General features: G+C 43.8%; 1 pseudogene; it reads right to left on the bottom strand.

Moving 5' to 3' along the window:
- Window positions 1-1,690: 1,690 nt before the first annotated feature.
- LOC121846243 lies at window positions 1,691-8,624 on the bottom strand (annotated as a pseudogene).
- Between the last annotated feature and the right edge of the window lie 495 nt (window positions 8,625-9,119).

Raw genomic sequence — 9,119 nt, 5'->3', positions numbered from 1 at the left:
AGATTACTCACTCGCTGTCGGATCCTTACAAAGATCCCGACCTACTTCCCAGATATCTTCTTCATAAGAATGATGTGGATTTGGGCCTTGTCGGGTGTCTGAAGTAAATCTTTTGCGTCCGACTCGTTAAAGAAAAAATATTGTCCAGTACGAGGTCAGAAATCGCTGTCCTGAATTCCAGAAGTTCTTTTCGGTCATAAGAGACGGTGGCAGAAACATTATATACAAAATAACTTACAAATAACGCAAAAAAACTTCCATAGCACAATTGATTAGTAGCCCGTAAAACAGCAGCCATCTCCGGCACCGACAGTAAATCCAGGACAATACTGTGACTTCATACAATACTGTGACTAAATACTACACTAAACCCTAGGCTGTGGAACGAGAGGCTGTGGAACGAAAGGCTGTGGAACGAGAGGCTGTTAAACGAGAGGCTGTGGAACGAGAGGCTGTGGAACGAGAGGCTGTGGAACGAAAGACTGTGAAACGAGAGGCTGTTGAACGAGAGGCTGTTGAACGAGAGGCTGTTGAACGAGAGCAACTTACCAACCCCAGTAGCTACAAAGAGAGGTAGTTGAAATTAAGGCTACATGTAATGCAGATGCTGTCGTATATTTAAGCAATAAGGCCTGAGGGGGTTTGTGGTATATGGTCAATATACCACGGCTAAGGGCTGTTGTTATTGCACGACGCAATGCGGAGAGCCTGGATACAGGCCGTAGCCGTGGTATATTGGCAATATACCACAAACCCCCAAGGTTTCTTATTGCTATTATAAACTGGTTACCAACTTAATTAGAGCAGTAAAAAATAAATGTTTTGTCATGCCCGTGGTATACGGTCTGATATACCATGGCTTTCGGCCAATTAGCATTCAGGGCTCGAAACACCCAGTTTATAATGTCCATTATTAAACCCTTAACCATCACCCCAACGATGCTCATGTCTTCATTTGGAGAATTTTAAGAATGGTATTTCTTTGTACATTACCAAAAAGGGTAACATTTTGACTTCAAAGACACTGTTTATCATGTACAATGCCTGGATTAAAATAAATAACACGAACGGATTAAACATTGCAGTATGAACAACTGCAAAAGAAAGTAATTCCACATTTATTACAGCACCTACTGGGGTAAAAATATTACTATATTATGTTGACTTGAAATGTGTATCTAATGATTGTTATTAAAAATGCCTGCATGCCTCCATGTGGGTTCAATCCCTTTTGTAGGGAATTTAACAAAAGTGGCATTCACAAGAGTTGAATGGCCACACCTCTCCTCACTCTCCCTAGTTATTTAACATACAGTTCATGACACTGTTCAGTGAACTACAAGATATTCTGTCCTTTTATCGATGTGATCTAAATACCCTAAGCCGGCCCAGCGTCGTCCGGGTTTGGGCGGGGTAGGCCGTCATTGTAAATAAGAATTTGTTCTTAACTGACTTGCCAGGTGAAGTAAAAAGAATGACATTCCCAGGTTATATTCAAAGGGAATGTGAGTGAGTTTGACCACATTCTCAGAACTTGCTTTCTTTTCTAGGTATATTCCATTCGGAAAGTATTCAGACCCCTTGACTTTTTCCACATTTCGTTACGTTACAGACTCATTCTAAAATGTATTTTTAAAAAAATGTTTTTATCGTCAAACTCACCTGAGTATTTTGTCCCTGGCGCACCTCATTAGAAGTCACCTAATTTTGAACGACCAAGCCCTACCTGAGCCCCGTCACTAGTCCGACGCATCTGGCAGGTGATCTCCCTGAAGAGGAGCTGTGTGGGGGGGGGGCAGAGGCCCCTGGATGTAGGGGGAGTGACCTGCAGGAGCAGGCAGTTCCCACAGCCTGATACGGACACCACTAGAGCAGACTAAAGTTTCACTCAGTTGGACTTCTGGCTAAGGGTGAAGGCCTGAACACGGGCCTGACAGTAACAGAAGGAATCCTTGAACTTATTAAAGAGGTCAAATGGCTGGTTGGTCTTCAACCTGGCACAATCCTTCACATGAGTTCTTCCTGGAGGAGGGAACGAGAGACAAAGAGAAATAGACAAACCGAGAGTGAGATATAGAGGGGAAAACAAAGCTAAGGACAATCAAATCTAAACTGTCCTAGATTGTATCACTGCAATTGTGCAGTATTTTGCCTTTACCACGTAACCAGCTGAAAGGAAAGCACTTACTCAACAGCTACACGAGAAGGATCGAAAAAGGAAAGCACTTACTCAGCAGCTACAAGAGAAGGATCGAAAAAGGAAAGCACTTACTCAGCAGCTACACGAGAAGGATTGAAAAAGGAAAGCACTTACTCAGCAGCTACACGAGAAGGATTGAAAAAGGAAAGCAGTTAACTCAGCAGCTACACTAGAAGGATAGAACAAGGAAAGCACTTACTCAGCAGCTACACTAGAAGGATAGAACAAGGAAAGCAGTTAACTCAGCAGCTACACTAGAAGGATAGAACAAGGAAAGCACTTACTCAGCAGCTACACTAGAAGGATAGAACAAGGAAAGCACTTACTCAGCAGCTACACTAGAAGGATAGAACAAGGAAAGCAGTTAACTCAGCAGCTACACTAGAAGGATAGAACAAGGAAAGCACTTACTCAGCAGCTACACTAGAAGGATAGAACAAGGAAAGCACTTACTCAGCAGCTACACTAGAAGGATAGAACAAGGAAAGCACTTACTCAGCAGCTACACTAGAAGGATAGAACAAGGAAAGCACTTACTCAGCAGCTACACGAGAAGGATTGAAAAAGGAAAGCAGTTAACTCAGCAGCTACACTAGAAGGATAGAACAAGGAAAGCACTTACTCAGCAGCTACACTAGAAGGATAGAACAAGGAAAGCACTTACTCAGCAGCTACACTAGAAGGATAGAACAAGGAAAGCACTTAACTCAGCAGCTACACTAGAAGGATAGAACAAGGAAAGCAGTTAACTCAGCAGCTACACTAGAAGGATAGAACAAGGAAAGCATGGGACTGAAGAGTAAGAGTGTACCTGAGGCTCTGAACTGTGAAGTGGGTGTTGGCAGGAGTCCCTGAACAGGGCAGTCAGGTCAGAGTGTGCTCAAGGTTGAAGGAGACAATGGACACGTTGCTAAAGACTGGGGGCAGGCACACCACTGAAACATATAGACATATAGAGAGAGAGAGGGAGGGAGACGCAGACAAAACAATATAAAATGATAGACGTAAAGAAAATGTTTCAGAGAATACAAAGAATGAAGATAAGGTAGGTAACGGAAGCTGCTCTTTCCATGACACACACTGACCAAGTGAATCCAGATTAAAGCTATGATCCCTTATTGATGTCACTTATTAAATCCACTTCAACCAGTGTAGATGAAGGGGAGGAGGCGGGTTAAAGAAGGATTTATAAGCCTTGAGACTATTGAGACATGGATTGTGTGTGTGCCATTCAGAGGGTGAATGGGCAAGACAAAATATTTAAGTGCCTTTCAATGGGGTATTGTAGTAGGTGCCAGGTGCACTGGTTTGAGTGTGTCAAGAACTGCAATGCAGCTAGGTTTTTCACGCTCAACAGTTTCCTGTGTGTATCAAGAATGACCAACCACCCAAAAAATAAATAAATAAATAAAACTGGCAAGTGTCTACACTGACATTTTCAACCTCTCACTGACCGAGTCTGTAATACCTACATGTTTCAAGCAGACCACCATTGTCCCTGTGCCCAAGGAAGTGAAGGTAACCTGCCTAACTGGCTACAGACCCGTAGTACTCACGTCGGTAGCCAAGAAGTGCTTTGAAAGGCTGGTCATGGCTTACATCAACACCATCATCCAGGAAACCCTAGACCCACTCCAATTCACATACCACCCCAACAGATCCACAGATGATGCAATCTCAAATCACACTGCCCTTTCCCACCTGGACAAAAGGAACACCTATGTGAAAACACTGTTCATCGAGAGGTATTGCCATGTTGAATGCACCGAGCGGTCTGTCTAAACTACTGGCACACAGCTCTGACACTCATGCATAGCCCACAAGACATGCCACCAGAGGTCTCTTCACAGTCCCCAAGTCCAGAACAGACGATGGGAGGCACACAGTACTACATAGAGACATGACTACATGGAACTCTATTCCACATCAAGTAACTGTCGCAAGCAGTAAAATTTGGTTTAAAAAACAGATAAAAAACACCTTATGGAACAGCGGGGACTGTGAGGCAACACCAACATTGGCACAGACACACACACACACACACGATATCATACACACTATACATACACATGGATTTAGTACTGTAGATATGTGGTAGTGGTGGAGTAGGGGCCTGAGGGCACACAGTGTGTTGTAGATATGTGGTAGTGGTGGAGTAGGGGCCTGAGAGCACACAGTGTGTTGTAGATATGTGGTAGTGGTGGGGCCTAGGGGCCTGAGGGCACACAGTGTGTTGTAGATATGTGGTAGTGGTGGAGGAGGGGCCTGAGGGCACACAGTGTGTTGTAGATATGTGGTAGTGGTGGAGTAGGGGCCTGAGGGCACACAGTGTGTTCTAGATATGTGGTAGTGGTGGAGTAGGGGCCTGAGGGCACACATTGTGTTGTAGATATGTGGTAGTGGTGTAGTAGGGGCCTGAGGGCACACAGTGTGTTGTAGATATGTGGTAGTGGTGTAGTAGGGGCCTGAGGGCACACAGTGTGTTGTAGATATGTGGTAGTGGTGGAGTAGGGGCCTGAGGGCACACAGTGTGTTGTAGATATGTGGTAGTGGTGGAGTAGGGGCCTGAGGGCACACAGTGTGTTGTAGATATGTGGTAGTGGTGGAGTAGGGGCCTGAGGGCACACAGTGTGTTGTAGATACGTGGTAGTGGTGGAATAGGGGCCTGAGGCCACACAGTGTGTTGTAGATATGTGGTAGTGGTGGAGTAGGGGCCTGAGGGCACACAGTGTGTTGTAGATATGTGGTAGTGGTGGAGTAGGGGCCTGAGGGCACACAGTGTGTTGTGAAATCTGTGAATGTATTGTAATGTTTTAAAATGGTATAAAATTGCCTTAATCTTTCTGGACCCCGGGAAGAGTAGCTGATGCTTTGGCAGCAGCTAATGGGGATCCATAATAAATAAAAATACTAGAGCTCAGCGTTCAACACCATAGTGCCCACGAAGCTCATCACTAAGCTAAGGACCCTGGGATTAAACGTCTCCCTCTGCAACTGGATCCTAGACTTCCAGACGGGCCGCCCCCAGGTGTTAAGGGTAGGCAACAACACATCTGCCACGCTGATCCTCAACCCTGGGGCCCCTCAGGGGTGCGTGCTAAGTCTCCTCCTGAACTCTCTGTTCAACCACGACTGCGTGCCCAGGCACAACTCCAACACCATCATTAAGTTTGCTGACGACAACAGTGGTAGGCCTGATCACCGACAACGATGAGACAGCCTATAGGGAGGAGGTCAGAGACCTAGAAGTGTGGTGCCAGGACAACAACCTCTCCCTCAATGTGAGCAAGACAAAGGAGCTTATCGTGGACTATAGGAAAAGGAGGGCCGAACAGGCCCCCATTAACATCGATGGGGCTGAAATTGACCGGGTTGAGAGTTGAGTTCCTTGGTGTCCACATAACCAACAAACTATCATGGTCCAAACCCACCAAGACAGTTGTGAAGAGGACAAGACAACACCTTTTCCCCCTCAGGTGACTGAAAAGATTTGGCATGGGTCCACAGATCCACAAAAGGTTCTACAGCTTGTCGTGGAAATTTCCTCAATTTACCAAATCATGAGCGCAAACCACACACAAGTCAGAGTTAGTTATCAAAGTCCATCTTTAATTATATCAGCTCTATCACAACCCTGTGACTCTCAGATCAATTTAGTGTCTATCAATGAATTCTCTGAGAGCCCCTTCTGCATTGCAACTGAGATCCTTTAATAGCAAAGAACACACATAGTCAGACAGCATAGACATAATAAATCGTTCAGCTTTGTCTCCTTACTCAAACCCAGAACCATAAACCAATCCTCCATATCAACAGGCATATATCAAATTGTCATTTAGATACAACCAACTCTAAATACAACCAATCCTGGACAAGCTCACGGAGAGGATAGAATGATTCCAGACACTGCCATCCCCGATGGGAAAAGTAGGGAGTGACTGGCACACAGACACAGTGGAGCAAAAGATATGTTTACACATGATGATACTTTGACCTCTCCCCTCTCTGCGGCCCATGCAACTTAGTCTTGACATAGAACAGATAACTGCAACCCCGCCACAGTATTATACAAAAATAACATTCTTGATGAGAAGTAACTTACAAACATATGATGAATATAAAACATCTTACCTATGTTACCAACAAATTCTGATTATTCCACAACAAGCTGCACCGGTGAGAGCATCCTGATCGGGTGCATCACCGCCTGGTATGGCCGTAATACGCTACAGAGGGTAGTGCGTACGGACCAGTACATCACTGGGGCCAAGCTTCCTGACATCCAGGACCTATATAATAGGCGGTGTCAGAAAAAGTCCCTAAAAATTTCGAAGACTCCAGTCACCCACGTCAGACTGTTCTCTCTGCTACCGCACAGCAAGCGATACCGGAGCGCCAATTCTACGACCAAAGGCTCCTTAACAGCTTCTACCCCCAGGCCATAAGACGACGGAACAATTAATCAAATGGCCATCAGAACGTTTTACACTGCTGCTACTCGCTATTTATTATCTATGCATAGGCACTTTCCAAATTACCTCAACTAACCTGTACCCCCGCACACTGACTCGGTACCGGTACCCCCTGTATATAGCCTTGCTATTGTATGTCATTTTCTTGTGTTACTTTTTGATTTGATATTTTTTTCTCTTCACTTTAGTTTACTTAGTAAATATTTTCTTAACTCCATTTATTGAACTGCATTGGGCATTTCACAGTAAGGTGGTATACCTGTTGTATTCGGCGCACGTGACAAATAAAACGTGATTTGGTTTTAGTTTAGTCCATATCAGTATTATTGGTTGCCTGACGACTTTAACTGAATTATTCCTCTGTTATGTCGTTCGCTACATACTTCAGTCTGAAACTGACATCAATTAAGTCATTGGTGGTGACATCAAAACGAGGGGTGTTGTACTAAACAAAGTCATCTAACCAATCAGAGTATCAAAAACCAATGACACATTTTCTAAACGCAGCTTTACCGTGTGTTCTAACTCTGGCCAAACCCAACAGTTTCTGGGACCAATCAAAACCTTTAGAGTGTGTTTGCATTCTAGAAATCGTCGGGGAGGTACTCGGATCCAGACTCATTGCGGAGAAAAAAAATAATGTCTGTGGGCGTGGCGTAGCATATGGCCAGAGCAAGGAGTCTGGGTAGTCAGGCAAATACATTGGTTCTTCTCTTTTAAATTTGAACTGGTCTGAAAATACAAGAACAGTCTAAGCAATATGGTGAAGAGATAAACAGTTATTTTCACATAGTGCAGATAAAGGAGGGGAAGCCTCTTCAGCCTAGCTTAAGAAGACTGTGATATTTATGCCAGAAGAGTACACTAAATGTCCACCAGTCGGCACCATGACTTTCATTAATACATTTTAAAAACTCCTGACAAAAAAGAAAGTCTCAAAAAGCTTGTCATCCGCACGCTGTATGTGGTGGACAAGGCTCCCTTGCTTTCACAGCATAACAGGGTGAACAACTTTAGGAGAAATGCCTTTATCTTCTCTCAATGTATTTGCAGCCATCGTACACAGAGAAGGAAGGATAGAAGGGAGAGGCTCGCGTGTAAAGAATTAGCTTGTGAAATCGCACAGTGTGAAGGCAACTATTAGGCCATGTTGTGCAGTGTGCTTTCAATTGCAAGCAGACATCGAATTGCATAGTGTGAGATGCTGCCACCGTTTCAGATTGGTGAAATTGTCCTTAAAGTAAAAATCCAAAACCACCCATTTCTATAATTTACCGTGTTAAAGAACAAAAAATATGTGTGAACAAACGTTTAATTTAGGCATTATTAAATGGTTGGTAATCTAGCAACGTGAAAATCGGTGTGGAAATCCGTTAAAGCTCAGGTCGACTACAAAATGCTCTCTCTATGGCCTGGCTGGCTAGGTACAAACAATAATACCAAAAATAATATCAGCATGTGAAGTAGATAGTTAGTGCGGTTTGTTTAGGGGATTTTACAGCTATCAATTTAGGAGTCTACAATCTCACTATGTTCAACCTGCAGATCGATGTGCCTCACAGAGTGGTGGAGTCTGACATTATCAACAGCAGAGATACTTTTGATGAGATGGGACACTCCATTGGAATAACTACCATTGCGTTCGTTGCAAATGCTTCGTCAATGGACCACGCGGTTCATTCAGAGCGATTCTGGTACAAGGAGAGCGCTCCTTCAATGAGGAAATGGGAGTCAATTGGGCGCTAGCTCAAAAACCCAACATTTGCATGAATTTCGTGAACAGGAAATAACAACAATACAAATATTTTCCGAGATGAGAGATAATTAACTTGATATCTGTAATATTGTAAAGCTTTGGGATCGTGATATTACGTACTTTTGAGGAAAATAGGCACGTGTCTCGACTCGTACACTGTCACGCGTTTGACTTTAGCAACCGCTCGACACAGCATGACAACATGAATGCGATTGGTCGACAGTCTGCTGGGTGGGCCGTTATACTGTACGTTCCTCCATTCGTTGCCCAATAGGATTCCTATCTCCTTTCTCTAAAATCAATGTAAATTAAACAATAAACAGTAAACATTAAACTCACAAAAGTTCCAAAGGAATAGAGACGTTTAAAATGTCCTATTATGGCTATATACAGTGTTGTAATATCTCTGACAACGGCACCATGAAATGCCTTCAGCACAAGCTCAGTCATTCACACAAAGATATGCGTGTGCAATGATTACATTTGGAACATTTTCACGCTGTGGGAAATTGTACAACATGACATCACAATACAAGCATAACGATTGGGAACTATTTAACGCTGGGAAGATTTTTACATGACAGGTAGAAAAGCCTGCTCCCTACTAACCCTAGGATAGGCAGGCCTACTACACTTAATAGCACAGATAGTTGATAGTTGTTATGATGTTGGCCATTAGACCACAAATGCA

Source organism: Oncorhynchus tshawytscha, linkage group LG03 (assembly GCF_018296145.1).
Source record: "Oncorhynchus tshawytscha isolate Ot180627B linkage group LG03, Otsh_v2.0, whole genome shotgun sequence".
NCBI lineage: Eukaryota > Metazoa > Chordata > Actinopteri > Salmoniformes > Salmonidae > Oncorhynchus > Oncorhynchus tshawytscha.
The sequence above is the reverse complement of the archived record's forward strand: the minus strand, read 5'-3'. Positions and strand labels throughout refer to the sequence as shown.